The 24,762-nt window shown below is 41.2% G+C and overlaps 1 pseudogene; it reads right to left on the minus strand.

Moving 5' to 3' along the window:
• Positions 1 to 10,191: 10,191 nt before the first annotated feature.
• On the minus strand, positions 10,192 to 15,138 carry LOC134485680 (glyceraldehyde-3-phosphate dehydrogenase-like; annotated as a pseudogene).
• Positions 15,139 to 24,762: the final 9,624 nt, after the last annotated feature.

Raw genomic sequence — 24,762 nt, forward strand, 5'->3', positions numbered from 1 at the left:
AATAGTTCTTTCTAGGTGTGTTTAACTTGTTTTTTGTTTTTGTTTTACAAATAAAAATTTTAAATTCTGCAGCTCCCAGAAGCCCTGACTCACTCGGGGAGGTTCCCTACCTCTAGTTTGTATCAGAAATAACATTCTGTGTACATCAAAGAACTTAAGTAGGTCTACAGTAGCTCATTTCACTGACTTCTACAAGTCAGAATAATTTTACCTGGCCCTGATCCCAATCACCATTTCTGTTGCTAAAGGGGAATTAGAAAAAGGAAGAGAAATTGGCTTCCAAGCAGAGAAAGGAAATCTGACAAGATAGACCAGAGAAGCTTTCCCAGGGATGCCCTGAGATTTCAGTGACCCCAAGCAATTAGGGACCATGCTGTGCACATAATTAGAAAGATAAAGGTTTATTTAAACACATAATTATCTATAATGTGGCCAATTTGTATTAGAAGAAAGAAAAAAATAATTCCTTTGAGTTATTTCCAAAATAGCAGTTCAATCAAGTTCAGTGGGTTCGTAATTAACTGTTAGAGAGATTTGGGGAACAGATTACACTTTTGATTTACAATATCACTCTGTTATTCAATTTTAGTTTAAAGTCCAGTGTTACTGTTAAAAGTAATGGAAAAGATATTAATGTGGTTATTTGTCATATTTGTTAAGGTGGTCCACACAATAATTGAATAGCTCTCATCCTGCTTTTAATTTTTCATATTCAATGTGTGATAAGAACGAAATAACAGGAACAGTGTGATTCCAGTTGTCAGCAGGATTAGGAGGCGCTCACCAGAGCCTGCTGTCAGCAAGGGGTCCGTGAAAATTGATGTAAAAATACAGCCATCTATTACCGTACTTAAAATTTTCTGGTCAGTGGGTTTCTCTTTTGCTTTCCTTCCTCCTGATTCCTTAACCTGTTTTTCATACTTCATTTAGCATGTTTAAATAAAAAGTCGATGTGAGTGTCTTTTAAATTGACACTACCCTGAGACACTGAAGTCCCCTGAATGTGTTTCTTGCACTCTGACATTTAGAAGTAATCATCACAGAGGCAGTGTAATGTCTGCTTGGCATTTCTCACACTAGGAAAGTGGCAGGTACGTGGCAGATCTCTGAAGCTACCGCACCATAATCATTTTTCTTGTAATAAAATTTCTTCTAGTCGGCGGCTACTGAAATTCTAAATATTTAAATGTGGAGTGCACGTCGGCTGTGAGAATATTATCAGCCTCTATCCCCACCTCCCACAAATACACACACCAATGTGTAATTTGCCAAAACAATATTACCCTCCGACGTATTTCTAAAGAGTAGTATCCCCAAGACTCGGATGGGAAAGGACTTGTACCCTCTCACCTCAGGTTAAAGCCACTAATCCAGGAAGTCAGTATAAACAAGTAGTTCTTTTAATTTTCCCAGAACAGCTCTACTGACTGCCTCAGGAGTGCTATGTAAACTTAAATACTTGAGTCTAAAACTGTAAGTCAAAACCCACTTGCACAAGCAGTTAGGATAGGTGAAATGTTAGTATCCCGAGAAGAGCTGAGTGGGTTTAATAAGAAAAATTATGATCTGAGAACGTTAAAAGAATACTTTCAAAAACTGCTGGTCTGAGGGTGTAGCTCAGTGGTGGAGCACCTGCCTGGGCTGCTCAGGGTCAGCCCCTAAGCTAACATTAAACTAAGGAATGTTAAAGGCCAGCTTCCTATGGAGAGCTAACTGGGAGACGCTGTGCCGCCCTGTGTGTGTAAAGAGTTCCTGTGCTCACTCAGGTCTCTATGTCCTTGGACTCTGACTATTGTTGAGACAGATGTCCTTGCTTTCACTCAGTCTGGTCTTCCAGCTAGATAAGGAGATACAGTCTGCTGTAGTCGCCAACTCTCTCACCATGTTGTAGGTACGAGAATTGCCACATTTTGTTAACCAAGGTGAAGTTCAATGTCCTCACAGGGTTGAAGGCAGTGGGGTTGGAGCATAGTATCAATGACATTATTGCCCACAAGTTGCCCGGAGGAAAAATTATTTTGTAATGTTCAGGAATGTTGCAAGCTTCCGAAAGGGTAGAAGTGGGCACTATTAACTGACCGCACCCACAGCTTTCTTTTCTGTTACAGAGTCAAAGTTTCAAAATTATCTTTCGCCATGATGTCAAAATAGAAACAGCTCAATTGCATGAGAATTTGGCCCAGATTTCTGTGTTGGGTCAAGATACGCCAGCACCATGTCCAGATAATCTGTATTTGCTCAAGCACATCCATTGCTGTCTGCTTGTGCTTGTCTCCTAAATACAAATGGTACCAAAACAGCTCCAATTTGCTTTGTGGGAAACTGTCCCCGGGGCAATGTCCACTGACAGTTCAATACTTATCAATGTTATCCAAACAACTCGTGGTTATCATTAGAGTTTTAAAGTCTGTCTAATTAAATTAATACCTAATGCTTACTTCTGGTTGCGACTATCAATATGTTCTCTTCATTAACTATATTTTCTCACAGTCTACGACTAGGAGAGCCAGTGTTTATTATCTGAAGGAACTATAAATATGCAAATGCGGCTGTTTCAGAGAGACAGTGATTGAAATGGAGGGACATAAAAGGAGGCCCCAGAGTGGGGTGGCAAAAGTGGAGTCTGGGGTTCTTAAAGGCAAACAAACAGAAACACTGGGGGAAGATGGTATGACGGGAAGGGGAAAGAGTAGAGAAGGGGAAGTAGTGAGGAAAAAGACCCACAAAGGAGAGAAGGCTTAAAGAATGCGGGTTCATCTTAAACAATGACAGTCTGAAATTTTACTCAGTAACAGGTTGGGAGCAAAGAGGGTTGGGTGTGCCATGAGCAAGTGGGGAACCATAGCTTATTCTCTCAGCTGTGGGGCTTGTGGTCTCTAGATTCAACATTGTTTTCTAAATGGACTCAACAGCTCGTTTCTTCCGAGTCTTTAAGTTTTGAAAGATGGGTGGTTTAAGAGGAAGCGCAGTGAGGAAAGCAGAGGGGAAAGAAAGAAGGCGCAGCAGAGCAAGCTGAGGAGGACAGAGATGAGTAAGGATGCTAAGTCCACAGTTAAGAGAGTCTAGCTGAAAGGACGAACGGCTGAGGAATGGCTCAGATGGGAAACACACAGAACCTAAAGCTTCGTGGCCTCAGTAGCACACATGTGCTCCTCTCTCACGTGTTCTGGTCTGGAGATGGTGTCTAGACCACACTTCGGTTTTGTGACTCTATTCTAGCTTGATCCTCAGTGTTGTGTGGATCATGGTGACCTGAAATGTTCCAACCGCCAGCCATGTCTTCACCCATCCAGAAGAACACAGTCCTGTCGGACGCTGTTGGCTGGATCTCAGTCCATGAATGTTGTAGTTAAAGGAGATATGAACATCAGTATACCATGTTTAATCAGAGAGACCATGGACTCAGCTAAATATCGAAGAAGAAATTAAGTGTCATTATTCTTATCATTTATTATGGAAAAAGGGCAATGCCACGAGGAAGCAACGGGCTGTCCCTGCCACATCAAGTTCAATGCTGGCCATGAGATTAAGTTGTCACACAATTCTATAGACCCAGCATTTTTCCTTCCCTTGACCCCCACCACCCGGAGCCCTATCATACTGGCCTGCCTTCATTTTCTCACAACGTTCACCACTATCTGAAGTCACTCTGTTTATTTGTGTCTTGTGGCTTCCCATGCTCTGGTCTCAATGTCTGTGTCCTCTTCAAGGTCCATGACCTGAATGTGGTGGCATTTGGGAGGTGACTATGCTATCAGTGTAGAGCCCTCACAAATGGGATTAATGTTCTTACCAGAGAGATTGAGTGAGCTTCTTGCCCTTTCAACCAAATAGGGACAAAGAAAGCAAGCCAACCTGTGAGCAACCTGTCTCAGTTAGGGTTTTATTGCTGTAAAGGGATGACATGACCATGGTAACTCTTATAAAGGAAAACATTTAATTGGGGCTGGCTTACAGTTTAAGAGGTTTTCTCCACTGTCATCATGGTAGGAAGTATGGTGGCAGGCAAGCAGACACGATAATAGAAACATAGCTGAGAGTCCTACAACTGAATTGTCAGGAGCAGTAAGAGAAGGTGGCACTGGGCCTGGCTTGACGATCAGAAGTCATAAAGCCCACCTCCAGTGACACACTTCCTCCCAGGAGGCCACACCTCCTAATAGTGTCACTTCCTGTGGGCTTTTGGGTGCCACAATGAGTAAATAAAGTACAGTCTTCCCTACCCTCTAGGAGTTGGGCTTCTAATCTATCTGGGCCACGAGCCCTCTGTAATGGAGCAACAGAAGTGTGTGGAGGTCCACTGGAGAGGACCCAGGAAAACCTGTTTTAGATGTTATGGTACAGGCTTTTCCATCCCAGAGAAAAGGATGCTGGTCATGAGATTAAGTTGTCACATGTTTTTGTCTTTTGTTTTTGTTTTTGTCTGCCAAGATTCATGTCGCCAATTCCACAATGGTGGGATCTGGGTGTTAGACCTCTGTCAGCATTCTTCAATAAGCCTGTGTGGAATGGCTTTCTTAGGGTTCGTAGGAAGAGGGTCGCATAGTCATATAGTCTGTGGCACAGCTTCTTGGTGATTAGTGATTATAGTGTGGCGTCAGAGCAGACTTGGAAGATGATACATTTGATCAGCAGCAGGAGACCACAGAACGAGAGGCATTTCCCTTCCTGCTTCAGGAGTTTCTCAGAGACCATCTATTTCCCAGGGACCATGCTTCCCAGGGACTGTGTATTTCCCAGCAGTGGAACAAAGATGTAATTGTTTTCTTGGTCTTCTTTTTAAAATCTCAATCTGAGTCAAAATAATAGTCCTATGGTGAGAGTGTTTCTGTCTTTCCCTGTTGGTTTTCACTTGTTTACATTGTTCTCATTTTTTAGTGGGAAGAAGTGAAGAAAAAAAGAAGAGGAAGAAAACCTCCCTTCAGACTTTCTTATCGCCTACTAACATCTAACATTGTGTCTGCTCCCTCTCCACCTGCTTCTGCCTCCATGAAACAAATCTTTCTTAATTCTGACCAAAGATGAACACATCTTTCTGCACAGACTTAGTGACCTGGGTTTAATCCAAAGGTTATGATTTAATCTCGACTTGTCCATACATAATAATAATGAATTAAATATATCTATATATTTAAGACAGAGTTTCTCTGTATAGCCCTGGCAGGCCTGGAACTTGCTCTGTAGACCAGGCTGGCCTCACGGAGATCCACCTGTCTCTGCCTCATGAGTGCCAGGATTAAAGGCGTGTACCACCACACCTGGCTCCCACTCCCCACTTAATTTTTTAATTAAATATTAAAATCTAATGCATTTCTCTAAATTTAAGGGGTTTTTTTCCTTTAATGACATTTCATTTTATGTGTATGAGGGTTTTGCCTCCTTTGTGTATGCGTACTACCAACATGCCTGGTGTCTGACAAGGCCAGAAAATGGTGTCAGATCTCCCAGGAGAGTGTTAGATTCCTGGGATTGGAGTTACAGATGGGTATGAGCTTTCGTGTGGGTGTTGGAAGAGAGCCTTGGTTCTCTGCAAGAGCAATGAGTGCTCTGAACCACTGAGCCAACTCTCCAGCCCCAGCCCTTCATTCTTAAGTATGAATCCCATACTCCCTCTGAATCTGAGCTTGGGACCCCTCTCCCACATCTCCATCCTGCATATTTGTAACTTGCCAGGCCACACTGTGATTGTTCACGTGTATCTACACTCACAACAGAGAAATTGTGCAAGTTGTAGGAGTTGTTTCTATGGCTGCATAACTGTATGTCCAACTCTTCTTTATTTTTTGAGGTAGAATCTCCAAGAACTTTTAATTAGTTCTGCTTTAATGGATAGAAACACCTAAAAATACTTTTAACATATTTACAGGCAACTTTCTTTTGCATCTTTTTTTTTACGTTTTTTTCTTTTATTGGATTTTTTAAATTTACATTTTAAATGTTATCCCCTTTCCCAGTTTCCCCTCCAGAAACCTGCTATCCCATCCTCCGTCCCCCTGCTTCTATGAGGGTGCTCCCTCACCTACCCACTTCCTCCTACCTCCCTGACCTAACATTCCCCTACACTGAGTCACCTAAGGTTGGCAGGAACAAGGGCTTCTCCTCCCATTGATGCCTGACAAGGCCATCCGCTACTATATATGCCCCTGGAGTCATGGATCCATCCCTGTGTACTCTTTGGTCGGTGGTTTAGTCCCTGGAAGCTCTGGGAGGTCTGGTTGGTTGGTATTGTTGCTCTTCCTACGGGGTTGCAAACCCCTTCAGCTCCTTCAATCCTTTCTCTAACTCCTCCATTGGGGACCCATTCTCAGTCCAATGGTTGACTATGAACATCTGCCTCTGTATTTGTCAGACTCTGTCAGAGCCTCTCAGGAGACAGCTATATCAGGCTCCTGTCAGCATGAACATCTTGGCATTCGCAATAGTGTCTGGTCTTGGTGACTGTATATGGCATGGATTCCAAGGTGGGGCAGTCTCTACATGGCCTTTGCTTCAGTCTCTGCTCCACACTTTGTCTCCATATTTCCCTGGTGAGTATTTTCGCTTCCCCTTTTAAGGTCTGAAGCATCCATTCTTTGGTCTTCCTTCCTGAGTTTCACGTGGTTTGTGAGTTGTATCTTGGCGATTCTGAATACTTGGGCTAATATCCACTTATCAGTGAGTACATACTATGTGTGTGCTTTTATGATTGGTTTACCTCACTTAGGATGATATTTTCTAATTCCATCCATTTGTTTAAAATTTCATGAAGTCATTGTTTTTAATAGCTGAGTAATAGTTCATTGTGTAAATGTACCACATTTCCTTTATCCATTTCTCTGTTAAAGGACATCTAGGTTCTTTCCAGGTTCTGGCTATTATAAATAAGGTTGCTATGAAAGTAGTGGAGCATGTGTCTTGGTTGTATGTTGGGGCATCTTTTGGGTATATGACCAGGAGTGGTATGGCTGGGTCATCAGGTAGTACTGTGTCAAATTTTCTAAGGAACTGCCAGATTGATTTCCAGAGTGGTTGTACCAGCTTGCAATCCCACTAACAATGGAAGAGTGCCCTCTTTCTCACATCCTTGCTAGTATCTGCTGTCACTTGAGTTTTTGATCTTAGACATTATGACTGGTGTGAGGTGGATTCTCAGGGTTGTTTTGATTTGCATTTCCCTGATGACTAAAGATGTTCAACATTTCTCTAGGTGCTTCTCAGCCATTCAATATTCCTCAGTTGAGAATTCTTTGTTTAGCTCTGTACCCCATTTTTAATAGGGTTATTTGGTTCTCTGGAGTCTAACTTCTTGAATTCTTTGTATATATTGGATATTAGCCCTCTATCAGATATAGAATTGATAAATATCTTTTCCTAATCTGTTGGTTGCCATTTTGCCTCAATGACAGGCCTTAAAGAAGCTTTGCAATTTTATGAGGTCCCACTTGTCAATTCTTGATCTTAGAGCATAAGCCATTGGTATTCTCTTCAGAAAAATTTCCCCTATGCCCATGTGTTTGAGGTTCTTCCCCACTTTCTCTTCTATTAGTTTCAGTGTATCTGTATTGTGTGGAGGTCCTCAATCTACTTGGACTTGATCTTTGTACAAGGGGATAAGAATGGATTGACTTGCATTCTTCTACATGCTGACCTCCAGTTGAACCAGCACCAGTTGTTGAAAATGCTGTCTTTTTTCTACTGCATGGTTTTAGCTCCTTTGTCAAAAATCAAGTGACCATAGGTGTGTGGGTTCATTTCTGGGTCATCTGTTCTATTACAGTTCTACCTGCCTGTCTCTGTACCAATACCATACAATTTTTTTCGTTACTGTTTTGTTATATAACTGGAGGTTAGGGATGGTGATTCTCCAAGAAGATCTTTTATTCTTGAGGATAGTTTTAACTATCTTGGGTTTTTTGTTATTCCAAATGAATTTGCAAATTGCCCTTTCTAAGACTGTGAAGAATTGAGTTGGAATTTTGATAGGGATTGCATTGAATCTGTAGATTGCTTTCAGCAAGATGGCAGTTTTTACTATATTAATCCTGCCAATCTGTGAGCATGGGAGATCATTCCATCTTCTGAGATCTTCTTCAATCTCATTCTTCAGAGACTTGAAGTTCTTGTCATATAGATCTTTCACTTGCTTGGCTAGAGTCACACCAAGGTATTTTATATTATTTGTGACTATTGTGAAGGGTGTCATTTCTGTAATTTCCTTCTCAGCCTGTTTATCCTTTGAGTAGAGGAAGGATACTGATTTTTTTTTTTAGTTAATTTTATATCCAGCCATTTTGTTGAAGTTGTTTATCAGCTCGAAGAGTTCTCTGGTGGAATTTTTGGGGTCATTTAAGTATACTATCATATCATCTGCAAATAGTGATATTTTGACTTCTTTTCCAATTTGTTTCCCTTTGACCTCCTTTTGTTGTCTGATTGCTCTGGCTAAGACTTTGAGGACTATTTTGAATAAGTAGGAAGAGAGGGGGCAGCTGTCTAGTTCCTGATTTTAGTGGGATTGCTTCAAGTTTCTCTCCATTTAGTTTGATGTTGGCTACTGGTTTGCTGTATATTGCTTTTACTATGTTTAGGTATGGGCTTTGAATTCCTGATCTTTCTTAGACTTTTAACATGAAGGGGTATTGAATTTCTTCAAATGCTTTCTCAGCATCTAGTGAGAGGATCATGTGCTTTTTTCCCTTGAGTTTGTTTATATAGTGAATTATGTTGATAGATTTCCATATATTGAACCATTCCTGCATCCCTGGGATGAAGCCTTTTTGATCATGATAGATGATTGTTTTGATGTGTTCTTGAATTCGGTTTATGAGAATTTTATTGAATATTTTTGCATTGATATTCTTAAGGGAAATTGGTCTGAACTTCTCTTTCTTTGTTGGGTCTTTGTGTAGTTAAGGTGTAAGCATAATTGTAACTTGAAAGAAGGAATTGGGTAGTGTTCCTTCTGCTTCTACTTTGTGGAATAGTTTGGAGAGTGTTGGTATTATGTTTTCTATGAAGGTCTGATAGAATCCAGCACTAAACCTATCTGGTCCTGGTCTTTTTAAGTTTGGGAGACTTTTAATTCTATTCCTTTATTTCTGTTGCTTTTATTTCTTTAGGAGTTATGGGGTTGTTTAGATGCTTTATCTGATCCTGATTTAACTTTGGTAGCTGTTATCTGTCTAGAAAATTGTCCATTTCATCCAGATTTTCCAGTTTTGTTGAATATAGGCCTTTGTAGTAGGATCTGATGTTTTTTTTTTTTTTTTAGTTTCCTCAGATTCTGTTGTTATGTCTCCCTTTTCATTTCTGATTTTGTTAATTTGGATATTGTCTCTGTGCCCTCTGGTTAGTCTAGCTAAAAGTTTATCTATCTTTTTGATTTTCTCAAAGAACCAGCTCCTGGTTTTGTTGATACTCTGTATAGTTTCTTTGTTTGTACTTGGTTGATTTCAGCCCTGAGTTTGATTATTTCCTGCCTTCTACTCCTCTTGGGTGTATTTGCTTCTTTCTGTTCCAGAGCTTTCAGGTGTGCTGTCAAGCTGGTAGTGTGTGCTCTCTCCAATTTCTTTTGGGAGTCACTCAGAGCTATGAGTTTTCCTCTTAGCACTGCTTTCATTGTGTCCCATAAGTTTGGGTATGTTGTGCCTTCATTTTCATTAAATTCGAAAAAGTCTTTAATTTCTTTTTTAATTTCTTCCTTGATCAAGTTATCATTGAGTAGAACATTGTGTAGTTTCCATGTGTATGGAGACTTTCTGTCATTTTTGTTATTATTGAAGACCAGCCTTAGTCTGTGGTGATCTGATAGGATGCATGAGATTATTTCTATCTTCTTGTAACTGTTGAGGCCTATTTTGTGTCCGATTATATGGTCAGTTTTGGAGAGGGTACCATGAAGTGCTGAGAAGAAGATATATTCTTTTGTTTTAGGATGAAATGTTATATAAATATCTGTTAAATCCATTTGGTCATAAGTTCTGTTAGTTTCACTGTGTCTCTGTTTAGTTTCTGTTTCCATGATCTGTCCATTGATGAGAGTGGGGTGTTGAAGTCTCCTACTATTATTGTGTGAGGTGCAGTGTATGCTCTGAGCTTTAGGAAAGTTTCTTTTATGAATGCAGGTATCCTGGCATTTGGAGTATATAGATATTCAGAATTGAGAGTTCATCTTGGTGCATTTTTCCTTTGACAAGTATTTAGTGTCCTGTCTTGTTTTTTTTTTGTTTGTTTGTTTGTTTTGTTTTGTTTTGATAACTTTTGGTTGAAAGTCTATTTTATTCTATATTAGAATGTCTACTTCAGCTTGTTTCTTGGGACCATTTGCTTGGAAACTTCTCCCCCCCGCCCCACACCTTTTACTCTGAGGAAGTGTCTGTCTTTGTCACTGAGGTGCATTTCCTATATGTAGCAAAATGCTGGGTCTTCTTTACATACCCAGTCTGTTAGTCTATGTATTTCTATTGGGAAATTGTGTCCATTGATGTTGAGTGGCTATCTTCTTTGGTTAGTTGAAAGATTACTTTCTTGTTTTTTCTAGAGTGTAGTTTCCCTCCTTGTGTTAAAGTTTTCCATCTATTATCCTTTGTAGGGCTGGATTTGTGGAAATACATTGTGTAAATTTGGTTTTGTCATGGAAATCTTAGTTTCTCCATATTGATTCTCCATGGTGATTGAGAGTTTTGCTGGATACAGTAGCCTGGGCTGGCATTTGTGTTCTGTTAGGGTCTGTATGACATCTGCCCAGGATCTTCTAGCTTTCATAGTCTCTGTTAGGAAGTCTGGTGTAATTCTGATGGGTCTGCCTTTTTATGTTACTTGACCTTTTCCCCTTACTGTTTTTAATATTCTTTCCTTGTTTCCTGCATTTGGTGTTTTGACTATTATGTGACAGGAGGAATTTCTCTTCTGGTCCAATCTATTTAGAGTTCTGTAGGCTTCTTGTATGCTTATTGGCATCTCTTTCCTTAGGTTAGGGAAGTTTTCTTCTATAATTTTGTTGAAGATATTTCCTGGCCTTTTATGTTGGGAATCTTCACTCTCTTCTATACCTACTATCCTTAGGTTTGATCTTCTCATTGTGTCCTGGATTTTCTGGATGTTTTGGGTTAGGAGCTTTTTGTGTTTTGCATTTTCTTTGATGTTAGTGTCAATGTTTCCATGGTATCTTCTGCCCCTGAGATAATGTCCTCTATCTCTTGTATTCTGTTAGTGATGCTTGAGTTTGTGACTCCTGATCTCTTTCCTAGGTTCTCTATCTCCAGGGTTGTCTCCATTTGTGCTTTCTTTATTGTTTCTATTTCCATTTTTAGATGCTGTATGGTTTTATTCAATTCCTTCACCTTTTTGATTGTGTTTTCCTGTAATTCTTTAAGGGATTTTTGTGTTCCCTCTTTAAAGGCTTTTACCTGTTTACCTGTGTTGTCCTGTATTTCTTTAGGGGAGTTGTTTATGTCCTTCTTAAAGTCCTCTAACAACATCATGAGATGTAATTTTAAATCAGAATCTTGCTTCTCTGGTGTGTTGGGGACTTGCTGTGGTGGGAGAAGTGGGTTCTGATGATGCCAAGTGGCCTTGGTTTCTGTTGCTTAGGTTCTTGCACTTGCGTCTCACCATTGGGTTTTCTTGGTGTTAGCTGGTCTTGCTGTCTCTGACAGTGGCTTGACCCTCCTCTAAGTCTGTGTGTCAGCACTCCTGGGAGACCAGCTCTCTCCTGGAGGGGTCTGGATACAGGGAGCTGTATCACAGGGTCAGCTCCGGGAGCAGACAGAAACCAGAAGAATTGTGTCCCAGACTGCTCCTCAGTTCCTGTGTTCTGAGAGCTCTGGGCAGGTCTCTCTGAGTAGAAGTGGTGCTCTTACCTGAGTTCTCAGGTGTGTCAGCACTCTTGGAAGATCAGCTTTCTCCCAGCAGGATCTGGGTACAGAGAGCTATGACACAGCTTCAGCTCCTGGTGCAGATGGAAACCGGAAAGCTGTATGTTCAACTTTTAAAACAGTACCTGGCTTACAAAAGGTTTTCAAATGTAAGCTGAATGAAGAATGAATGAATGAATGAATGAATGAATGAATGATGGTAACTGGGGAGATGGATCTGTCAATACAGTGCTTGTAGGTCTCATCTAAAGAGCTGGGCAGGATGAGCAGAATGTCAGCACCCACCTATAATCCCAGCTTTGTGCAGGCAGAAACAAGAGGATTCCTGTGTACTGCACAGCCAAACTCCAGCAGCAATTTCTAGGTTCTATGAGAGACCCTGTATTAAAAATTAAGATGAGGAGAGATTAAAGAAGGCACCCTGTATCAATCTCAGGTTTCCACATGCACAAGCCTGTGCACACACGAACAGAGAACAGAATGAGTGCTTTAATACAGCATATAATCAAACAGGTTAATGTGTATGCTTCTTACCACCTCCACAGTGATTTTTACTCCATTTCCTTATCTTTTGAATGTATCGACATACTGACACTCAGCAATGTTAAACAAGCAGATTGCTATCCAAACTTTACTTGATTCACATTCGGAGTGAATTCAGATATACAGTGAGCAAAGGATTCGGTGATTTTTCTCTGCCAAAGCCTTGCAGTAACGTACAGGGCTGGTAGAAAGGGCAGACTTCTCACATTTTACACTTGAGTTGTTGTTCACAGTTACTGTGTCATTTTCCATATATATTTGCATAAATGACTTTAAGGTGATTATTAGAACTTATACATAATATGGAATTTGGGCATTATTCTAATTTTTTAAAAGATTTACGTATTTATTATATATAAGTACACTGTAGCTGTCTTCAGACACACCAGAAGAGAGCATCAGATCTCATTATAGATGGTTATGAGCTACCATGTGGTTACTGAGATTTGAACTCGGGACCTCTGGAAGAGCAGTCAGTACTCTTAGCCACTGAGCCATCTCTCCAGCCCATGTTGCAGTAATTTTTTTAATCTCATTCAGTGGTCTCTAGTCCACCTTGATCACTCAGTTCCCAGATAAAAGACAAACAACTCTTATATTACGATAAGCCGTATGCACTGGAGCTGGGCAGGTATCTACCCTCTGTACTATTATGTCTACTTTCCTGCCATTAATCCTGAGATATGATAGCCATTGTCATATTCCAATTCCTCCTGAGCCAGTCTTATTCTAATTGGCCAGTCCTCATAGCCATGTTTCATGATTCAACAACACCATAGTGTCTTCTCTCTCCACCTTTTCCTCTCTCTCCTCCTGGTCTCCTGCCTCAGACCTCAAGCCCAGGAACTGAAACCTCACCTATCTCTCTCTGCCCAGGTATAGGCTGAAGGCATCTTTATTCAACCAATAGTTTTAAATTAAGGGTCAAGGTTATAGAGAATCACGTGGTGACATGATGATTCTCTCATATCTGGGGGCAGGATTTGGCATTACAATTCATAGAGAAAAAACTCAACAAGGCATCTTTGGGCCTAGTCTAGAAGTCACTTTCTGGGTGAATCTATGTATTCTGTGGTGTGTGTGTGTGTGTGTGTGTGTGTGTGTGTGTGTGTGTGTGTGTACAGTGAACTTTATTGGTGATATTCAAGAGATTAGGAATGACCTCCCTAACCTCCCCCCATTATTATGGGGGTCTGGGATTGAAACTGTGAGGGAGATACTCAATATTGGGAGCCGAGTTAGGACAGAGACTCCACAGCAGCCAAGAGCCTCTGTTTTGCTCTCAGTACCATTGCTGGGGTGGGTGGTCCAGGGTTTCTTCTTCCTTGGAGGCCATGTAGGCCATGAGGTCCACCACCCTGTTGCTGTAGCCATATTCATTGTCATACCAGGAAATGAGCTTTACAAACTTGTCATTGAGAGCAATGCCAGTCCTGGCATCAAAAGTGGAAGAGTGGGAGTCACTGTTTAAGTCGCAGGAGACAACCTGGTCCTCCATGTGTCCCAGATGCCCTTTAGTGAACCCTTGGATGCCTGCTTCACCACCTTCTAGATGTCATCATGCTTGGCAGGTTTCTTCAGGCAGCATGTCAGATCCACAATGGCTACCCTGAGGGTAGGAACATGGAGGGCCATGCTAGTAAGTTTCCATTCAGTTCTGGGATAACCTTGCCCACAGCCTTGGCAGCACCAGTGGATTCAGGGATGATGTTCTCATGACATAGCTTTCCAGAGGTCCTATCCACAGTTTCTCTGAGTGGCAGTGATGGCATGAACTGTGGTCATGAGCCCTTCCACGATGACAAAGTTGTCATGGATGACCTTGGCCGGGGGGGTGGGGGTGGAAGGGGCTAAGCAGTTGGTGGTTCAGGATGCATTGCTGACAATCTTGAGGGAGTTGTCATATTTCTCGTGGTTCACACCCAACACAAACAAGGGGGCATCAGCAGAAGGGGCAGAAATGATGACGCCTTTCAAATGGGCCCCAGTCTTCTCCATGGTGGTGAAGCTGCCAGTAGACTCCATGACATACTCAGCACCAGCGTCACCCCACTTGATGTTGGTGGGATCTCGCTCCTGGAAGATGGTGATGGGCTTCCTGTTAATGACGAGCTTGCCATTCTCAGCCTTGACTGTGCCATTGAACTTGCCATGGGTAGAATGATACTGGAACATGTAGTCCATTGTAGTTGAGGTCAATGAAGGGGTCATTGATGGCAACAATTTCCACTTTGCCAATTGTAGAGCAGAAAGGAGTTCTGGTAACCAGGCACCCAATATGGCCAAATCCGTTCACACTGCCCTTCACCATCTTGCCTATGGGATGTGGCTGGTACTACATAAAAAGATGCAGCCATTTCTGGAACAAGGAGTGGAGAAAGGAAAGAAAATTGCTACAAAGTTCTGAAACAGAGGGCTGGTGTGCTGTACACACATGTATACATCACACATAGGCACATGCATGTGCACAGACTCATACACAGAGAAAGAATTTCTAGAATGGTGCAGTGAATCACCACTTTTCCCCTAGAATATGAGTATTTGACCTTGTGGTTGAAATCAGACCTTTAAATCAGAGCATGGAAAGGCAGAAGGAAGCTACGATACTCCTGGGCTTTGTTTTGTTTCTGTTTTTCTAATGGACTATCGATTTCAAATTTTAATACCAAAATAAAGTATAGATTTCTTCTTCCCAAAAAAAAATAAGGATCTAAAAAACCTCACATTAATAAAAGATTTGCAATTATACAAAAAATAATCTGGCACTTAAACTCAGCCAATCAATACAATTTTACAAATCAAAATAAAATTTTTTCATCTGAAAACGTGAACCTGGGAAAACCAAATGTGAAATGTAACTGGAAAATTACAAATTTTTTCTTCCAAAAAATACTAAGCACCCCCGACCCCTAAAAGTGATGTTAATTCAATAATCTGCTTTCAAGTTATAATATATTGTCAGGTCCAAATACTCCTCCAAATTCTGGTGCCCATGCCCCTCTATGGAAGGAGCCATTCTTCGTCACCCTCAGAAGGAGCGAAGAGCGATTTGTGGTTAGCACAGCAAAGCGCATGTGGCCTCCAGGCTCACTCAGTACCCTGGTTCCTTCCATTACCTTATCCTATCCTAAACTTCTACAGCTCACAGGCTTCCCTCGCCCCAGCTTCTCATTCCGTATAACCCTGCTCTGTGGGTCCTGCACTAGCCTCTCTCTTTTTGTCTTTCTCTCGTGGTCCACTCTCTCATGGACTCCTTTGCCCTCACACTCTCTGTCTTCCTCTCTTGCTTCTTTCCCTCCTCCCTCCTGCCCTGGACCAGGCTACCGACCATGTTTTATCTACTACATTCTTTTCTTGCTCTGATCTTTTCCAGACGCCTCTGGCTCTGCTCCCCTTCGTATTTACAGTAAAATCCTTCCCCTCAACCATACCTCAGAGCTGTCATGTCCTTAGCTACATATCTGGTGCCAAAACCCACATTTCACACTCACATTTGAGGAACAGCTACTCGATTTTTAATATGATGATATATAATTTTCTAGTACAGGCGTTTGCTGTGCTAAATTCAAAACTAAATATGGTTTAAATTTTTTGTTAGCTTTTTAAATGATTTTTTAAAATATTTTACTCATTTTGTGTATGAATATTTTGTCTGCATGTTTGTCCTCTGAAGTGTGTGCCTAGTGTCCATGGAAGTCAGAAGGGGGACATCAGATCACCTAGAGCTAAAGTTACAGATGGTTGTAAGCCACCATGCCACTGTGGTAACTGAACCTGGGTCCTCTGCAAGAGAAACAGAGCTCCTAAGATTGGAGTCAGCTCTCCAGCCTGAATTTTCAATAGCTTTGGACTGTGGCCTAACTTAGCGATTCAAGAAACTATTCAAGGGGACATGATTTTTCTTGTAACTTTATTACTTTGAACAACACTTTAATAAACGGAAAGCAAGAAAAGGGGAGGGACATGTACCTGCATACTAGCCACACCTACCTGTAAAGTTCCTATTGGCAGGTGGGCATTCATAGAACCAATGTGAATCTAGAAGATTCTCTGTCTGTTTGTCTATGGGTATCTCTGAAGGTCTATCTGACACTCCTTATTGACTCAACAGGTATCCAGGACATCCCTTTCGAAAGGAAACTTTGTCTTTCCAAGTCCATCAAAGGAGATCTCTAGCTCATACTCACAGACCTTGGGGCACCTCAGTCATTCTCTGGAAGTGAGAGACAGACACCCTGCTCTTTCCAACTGTACTCAAATGGCTGGGAGAGCAAAGAGGAAGCACTCTGTGACTCACCAGCATCTAGTAGTGATATTAGAATATTTACCTGCTGATGGAGTATGGGCCCTGACTAGCTTAAAAACCACCATCCTGACCAAGCCTCTAATCTGGCTACAGCAATGCTCTCTGATGGGCACCCTAAGAATCAGTAGTTAAACACAACTGGTACAACCAGAGTTTGCAAGTACATTTAAAAGCATGTTGTCTTACTTAATCCTCAAATTTTGTTATATATGCATGAACATTTCTTAGTTCCTGGTCGAGAAAACAGAGGTTTACAGAACTTAAAGCATTAAATCATGCGTCAAATAATAGGAACCTAGGAATATGACTGCCTCACACAACCAGCCTGTCCTATTCTTTCTCAGTCAGTGCCCAACACTAATTAACAGGATAAGAAGCTGTCTAACTTTTTGACACTGTGTTGTCTAAACAGGCATCAGAAAAGGAAAAGCAACAAATGGAAGTGTTGAGCCAGGACTTAAGCTCTGTACCATTAGAACCACTACTCCCAGAAGTTTCCACCAAGTGGCTTACTTGGCCTATTGAAATGTAAAATGCACATGGTATGCACTCATTGACAAGTTGATATTAGCCCAAATGCTCAAATTACCCAAGATGCACAGACCACATGAAATTAAAGAAGGATGACCAAAATGTGAATGCTTCACTCCTTCTTTAAAAGGGGGACCAAAATACCCATAGGAGGGGATAGGGAGGCAAAGTTTGGAGCAGAGACTGAGGGAACAGCCATTCACAGCCTGCCCCACATGTGGCCCATACATATACAGCCACCAAACTAGACAAGATGGATGAAGCTAAGAAGTGCAGGCAGACAGGAACCGGATGTAGATCTCTCCTCAGAGACAGAGCCAGAATATGTCAAATACAGAGGCGAATGCCAGCAGCAAACTACTGAACTGAGAACAGGACCCCTGTTGGAGGAATTAGAGAAAGATCTGAAGGAGCTGAAGGGGCTTGAGACCCCATATGAACAACAATGCCAACCAACCAGAGCTTCTAGGGACTAAACCACTACCCAAAGACTATACATGGACTGACCCTGGACTCTGACCTCATAGGTAGCAGAGAATAGCCTTGTTGGGGCACCAGTGGAAGGGGAAGTCCTTGGTCCTGCCAAGGTTGGACACACAGTGTAGGGGATTGTTTGGGGGAGGGCGGTAATGGGGGAAGGATGGGGAGGGGAACACCCATATAGAATGGGAGAGGGAGGGATTAGGGGGCTGACGGACAGGAATCTGGGAAAAGGAATAACATTTGAAATGTAAATAAGAAATACCCAATTTAATAAAAATTAAAGAAAAAAAAGAAAAAGGCTCCAAACCTCCCCTACACACACACACAAACACACACACACACACACACACACACACACACACACACACTCAAGAAATGCTAACGATTAGAGGACAGAAATATGTGCACACCACACTTTCAACATTATCTTTAATAACCTCTCCTCAGCTGCTCCCAGCTTCTGCAACCATCAGCAAGTAATATGAACTGAGAAGTATGGACCCAAATCACTGACTTCCTGGATGAAATTCATCTGAGATTAGTCGTAGTAAGCAAAGTAGAAAGTTGTAGGGTCTTTTTAAGTGTTAAAAATTCACTACCTTAGAGAAAGGCAAATATCATGCTTTTTCTCCTTTATGATTCCTAGAAAAAATATAACCATGTAGGTACAGGAATGTAGAAGTAAAATAATGTAGAAGTAGAATGTAAAATGATGCAGAAATAATCTAGGGGAAACTAATGGATGTGTGGGAAACAGAAGAGAGGGCATATACTCATAGCACATTAAATATTTATGAAAATGTCCTTATGGCTGGAGAGAAAACATAATGGTAGAGTATTTGTACAGCATAGGGTGGGGAAGGGAGGAAGGAAAAGAAAGTTAACCCACAAACTTCTGATATCAACTCCCAGGGTACAACAGAAACAATGTGAAAATCCAACATAGCATACCTCCTTCACAAATCACCATCCTACAATAATGGCACCTAATGAAATGCCCTGAAAGAACTTCCAGACAAAGGACTTAAAAGAACAAGTATAAGTATGCTCAAACAACTCAAAGAAGACATGAATAGATGCAGACAAAAACAGATAAGAATGAAGTAAAAGAGTCAATCCAATATATGAAAACAGAATTCAGTAAAGAGAGCTGCTGAAGAGAACTCAAATGGAAATGGATGCTGGAGATGAAAAATTCAAGAAGACAAATAAAAGTCTCACTAAAAAGCCTTTCCAGAAGAGCAGACCATGGAGAAAACAAACACAAAGCTGGAAGACAAGGTAAAGGTCACTCAGAAACAGTCAGTAATAAATGCATGTATGTGTAAGTGTGTGTATATACATGCATGTAGAACATAGAACAAATCTGGACACCATGCAAAGACCTCATCTTTCAATTAGAGGCATAGAAGACGTAGAAGCATAGAAATACATTTCCCAAACCAAACAAAAAGAGGTGATTATGTTATGGGGAGAGCACTAGTGGTGACCATCTAGACACAGTTTATAGCCTGAGTTTATATATTGCGATTCTTTATTTCAGCTGACTGCAACTAAACTCAGGTACTTAGGATCTAAGCATAGACCCAAGGGTCCAAAGCATGGGTTTTTAAAGGCAGAAACCACATTGTAGCATCTCACTCCGCAGTGCCATAAGGTTTTGCAGAAGCAAGCAGTTTAACAGAAGCAAAGATAAGCAGTTAACTGGAGGGCATTCCACACAAGCAGGCAGTTACCATAAGCTAAGATAGGCTAGCTAAGTGGATCTGACCTCAGGTTCCCAAAATAGAGTTTGGTAATTTTCCATGGGATTCTCCATGAAGGAGATAAAATTCTAGTTAAACCTGAAATGGCCTCAGCAAGAATATTAATCATATGGGAACAAATGATATACCAATAGATAGGACCAGAAATGAAACTCCCAACAACATAGTATGTTAAAACATTAAAAATATAGGGAAATAACAGGCATTAAAAGCTGCAGAAGAAAAAGCCAGGCCCATCAAGACAACACCTGATTATTTGACAGAAACTTTTAGCACCAGAAAGACCTGGAAAGATGTATTCTGCAATTGTGGAAAATCACAGTTGTGAAGCCTGACTATTATACTCAGTAAAACTATTAAAAATCAAGGGCAAGGTTGAAGAGATAGCTCTGCTGTTAACATGCACTAGCTACAGCGGACCTGGGTCTGATTCCCAGCATCCACATGGAAACTCACTGACTGTTATTCCACTTTCAGGGATGCCCTTACCGATCCCCTTTGAGGACTAGGTATGTGCTGGTGCACAGACATACATGCAGACAAAATATTCACACATAAAGTAAAAATTTTTTTAAAAAAGTTAAGGTAAACTAAAACTTTCCATGACAGAGAATAAGTGATGATCACTAAACAGAGGGAAGGAACATGTGGGTTTGAAGGACCTGGGATAAATAAACAATTCCAGAACCATGTCAGAGTTCTAAGGAAATGGCATAAAGACTGTGAAACAGCAGGTATTAATGTTTCCTCCTTGTGGTGACCACAGCAGTTACAAGGGTTCTTCTGACCTTCCCTCATGTTGTTATATTTGAAGACTTTGTTCCCCCTAGATGACTCCCTCCAACCTGTGGCTTTATCATCTATAATCCACTCTCTCCCATACAACTGCCCCAAATTCTGAACTCTTTTCCATTGTCTCTACTTGATGTCTTAACTTCAGTTGTCTTTTCCAGATGACCTCATACTTAGCCTCTCTGAAAATGGTTGTACTTTCCAAAGTACACTACATATCCAAAGAAAATTAGTGTCACCTAATCTAAATAGTATAATTAATCTAGGTAAACCTTTGGGCCCCCTTGGGTTGCCAAATTTCATCAACTAAACATATCAAATCTATTCTCATAGGTGACTGTCTTTCACGATTCAGAGCCTTGGCAGTCCTAGTTGAGACTTAGCAAATCACTCCTAATAACTTGTAGTACCCCATCATTAGATTTCCTCTTGAAAATGCTCCCAGTGTCCCATATGGCATCTTTTGCTCCTAAAATCTGCCTTAAACATCTGCTCTCCAGTGCCGGGTCACCACTAGATATGGTGTCACATGCCCAGTGAGAGAATGCTGCCTCATTGCCCATGTGGCTCTGCAGTCTAGTCCCACAGATAACACAGTGTGTATCCAGTGACAATCACTGAATCCTCCCTGTCAGTCTCTCTTCCTCCAGCCTGTCCATCATGCTCCATTCTCCTTATGTGACCTGAAGACAAAGCTCAACATTTGTCTTCCGATTTTTTCCCAGGCTCATTTCTCAAATAGGTTTTCGCTTTATACAACTCTGAGAAGGAAAACTAAGTTAAGCTAGAGAGCCAGTGAAATGTCTCTGTGAGTTAAAGTATTTGTCTCCAGGCTAGACTACCTAAGTTCATTCTCTGGGGAGTCCAATGTGGTTGCAGAAGATAACTGATTCCTATAAGTTGTCCTTTAACCTCTATCCATGCACCCTGGCAGGTGCACGCCCACCCTCATACATACACACTAGATAGATGATAGATAGATAGATAGATAGATAGATAGATAGATAGATAGATAGATAAGATAGGGAGAGAGCAAGCAATGAAAAAATGTTAAATCAGGCTAATGATGACAAACTCAGTGCATTGTTCATGTTTCCTTGTCTCATAATATTGAGGCAAGACCTTTAAAATTTTTGTCTTATTTTTATTTTTGTTTTTATTTTATATATTTTCCTTTCCTCCTTTTATTCTACAGTACGTGTGTGTGTGTGTGTGTGTGTGTGTGTGTGTGTGTGTGTGTGTGTGTGTGTGTATACATATACATTATGGCTTCTAGTTTAATGTGTTTATGGGATTCCTAAATATATGAGCACGTGAGCTTGTGTGTCTTCTCTTGGCTTCTTTTCCTTCTGATTGTTTTGTCCCATGCTGATGTGTTTATTTTTGTTTTATCTTATTTGTGATAGTTTGTATATGTTCAGCCCAGGGAATAGCACTATTAGAAGGTGTGGCCCTGTGGGAGTAGGTGTGGTCTTGTTGGAGTAAGTGTGTCACTGTGGATGTGGGCTTTAGAACCCTCATCCTAGCTGTCTGAAAGTCAGTATTCTGCAAGCGGCCTTCAGATGAAGATGTAGAACTCTCAGCTCCTTCTGCACCATGCCTGCCTGGATGCTGCCATGTTCCTGCCTTGATAATAATGGGCTGAACCTCTGAACCTGTAAGCCAGCCCCAATTAAATATCCCTATAAGAGTTGCCTTGGTCATGGTGTCTGTTCACAGCAGTAAAACTCTAATTAGGACACTATTTTATTTTATTATTATCCTTTGGAAGCCTACTTGTTTTCTAATGAGAGACAGAAAGGAAATGGATCTGGATGGAGAAGTGGGGAGGAACTGGAAGGAGAGGTAGGAGAAACTGCAATAGTATATATTATGGGAGAGAAAAAAAACTATCTTCAATAAAAGGAGAAAATCAAACTGTACTAGCAATAATTAACTTTGTAATTTGGCCTCCTTAAGATTGTGAAATAAACTTCCATTCACCCTTTTAAGTGTTTTCAGTCTCAGGTAAACTGGAAAATAAAAAAGAAAGGAAAAACTAAAGGTCACAATGATACTTGCCAAGAACCTCATTGCAGAAGTAATCTCGTTGCTCTAAGTATTTTGAGAATTCTAAGTACTGAATTGGCTCTTAGCCCTCTTTCTGGAGATAAGCAAATACTGGAAGCACACTCCAGTGACCTCAAAAACACAACAAACAAAGAACTAGCACTTCTGTGGATGGAGAAAGAGTGGGTTTCAATTTTAATTGAAAAGTTAACATTTGCCGAAGCACAAGAAGTTCTGCCAGGAAATTTAACTACTATCCACAAATAAATACTGATTTATTAAAGACATTTGTTGTGTAGATGTTTATCTAACCTAGAGGCTGCTTAACACAGGAATTATTCAGCATTCTTTAAATACATTCATCAGCAAACTACGGTCACCACATCCAACCTGAAGGATTTCATTAGTCAGGTATTGACTTTGGCTTTGAATCTGAGGCTTGCTCAAGGGAAAGGGAGAAGCCAGACAGGGTTGCAAACATACCTGGCTTCTCTTCTGAGAAACATAATTAATTGCCTTAGTCGGGGTTCCTATTTTTGCACAAAACATTATGACCAAGAAGCAAGTTGAGGAGAAAAGGATTTATTCAGCTTACACTTCCACATTGCTGTTCATCACCAAAGGAAGTCAGGACTGGAACTCAAGCAGGTCAGGAAGCAGGAGCTGATGCAGAGGCCATGGAGGAATGTTACTCACTGGCTTGCTTCCCCTGGCTTGTTCGGTTTGCTCTCTTATAGAACCCAAGCCCACCAGCCCAGGGATGGCACCACACACAATTGGCCCTCCCACCCTTGATCTCAAGTTGAGAAAATGCCTTATAGCTGGATCTCATGGAGGCATTTCCTCAAGGGAGGCTCCTTTCTCTGTGATAACTCCAGCTTGTGTCAAGTTGACACGCAGAACCAGCCTGTACAGTAATGGTTATTTATCTTAATTTGCTTAAGACTCTCTTTCTGGCCAATATGACTTACCCAATTAAATATTATGTTTAAAGCACCCGCTCAAAAAGAACCTGTCCTGGGAGAAAAGAGGATATGGGTAGAATATATGTAAGTGGTTCAAACGTCATTCTAAATTGTCTACCTAGTTTCAAAAGTCAGGAAAGGGTGTGTTTGGTCCCTCTTGGGAAGAGCCCATGAGAAATGTATGTTTATTGATTCTGTTTTAAGCTTATGTTCTTTTAGGCGAAGTACTATGAGAATGATGGCTGAGACCACACACGTTCCTATAGTAACAAGCAAAGTCTTTTTTAATGTTTAAATTGTAAATGTTAATTCAAACCAGGTAGGCTTTTACAAAGTGACTTCATCCATAGAACCAACAGAGAAATGAAGGGATCAGACACTTCCGGAACCCCACTCCATCCTCCCATAAATCCTAGGCGACCTATAGCATCACAGACGATTCGAGCCCAGGACGTAGCTTCATGTAAATAGATCACATAGTGACTATGCTTTTGCATCTGGTTTTTCAGCAGCAGGATGAGTTTAGCCAGGCAATAGTGGCGCATGCCCTTAGTACCAGCACTCAGGAGACTGAGGCACTCCGATCTCTGATTTCCAGGCCAGCATGGTTTATAGAACAAGTTCTAGGGCAGACAGAGCTACACAGAGAAACCTTATGTCAAAAACCAAACAATAACAAAAAGAAAACAGAATGATTTCAAGCTGTGTTCGTTCGACCCTTCACTTTTCTGTTCTACAGCTGGGAACACCTGAGTTGTTTCCATCTCCTAGGATGAATCATGTCCATGCATACACATGACCTGAAGGGGGTGAGGGGAAGGGTTTAACGAGAAATGGTTGGCAGAGAAGTTTTTCCTGTTAAAAACATGAAGCTGCTGCAGAGAGACTTGCGTGATCCCGTGCCTGAGTCTGGCATGTGGTATACTTCTTTAATCCCTGCATTTGTGAGTTCAAAGCCAGCCTGGTCTACCTAGTGAGTTCCAGGCAAGCCAGGGTTACAGAGAGAGATCCTGTCTCAAAAAAAAAAAAAAAAAAAAGTAGTCTACACAGACAACTCTCCTGTGTGCAATCATTGCTCAACCAAATCACCACACATTCAGTGACTCCTACAAGACAATTTTGTTCTCAGAGGGTTCTAGAAATCAAAGGCCCAGAACAGGTCTGTAAGGTCTAAACTCAGTGTCAGCGAGGCTTCTGGAAGCTTCAGCATAAACTTATCTCACCTCTTTTAGATTTTATTCTGTGTGTGTGTGTGTGTGTGTGTGTGTGTGTGTGTATGTTCCTTTGTGTGCAGGTGCACATGTGTGTGTGTGCATACATGTTCCTGTGTGTGCAGACGCACATGTGTGTGCACACATATGTGCTCATGTGCATGGGGGGGGCGCATTCCACAGTCTCCAACCACACTGTTTTTAGAGATGAGGAAGGGTCTTTTATTCGTCTGAAGCCTACCAAGCAGGCTAAAATGACTG

The sequence above is a fragment of the Rattus norvegicus genome, chromosome 2, assembly GCF_036323735.1.
Source record: "Rattus norvegicus strain BN/NHsdMcwi chromosome 2, GRCr8, whole genome shotgun sequence".
NCBI lineage: Eukaryota > Metazoa > Chordata > Mammalia > Rodentia > Muridae > Rattus > Rattus norvegicus.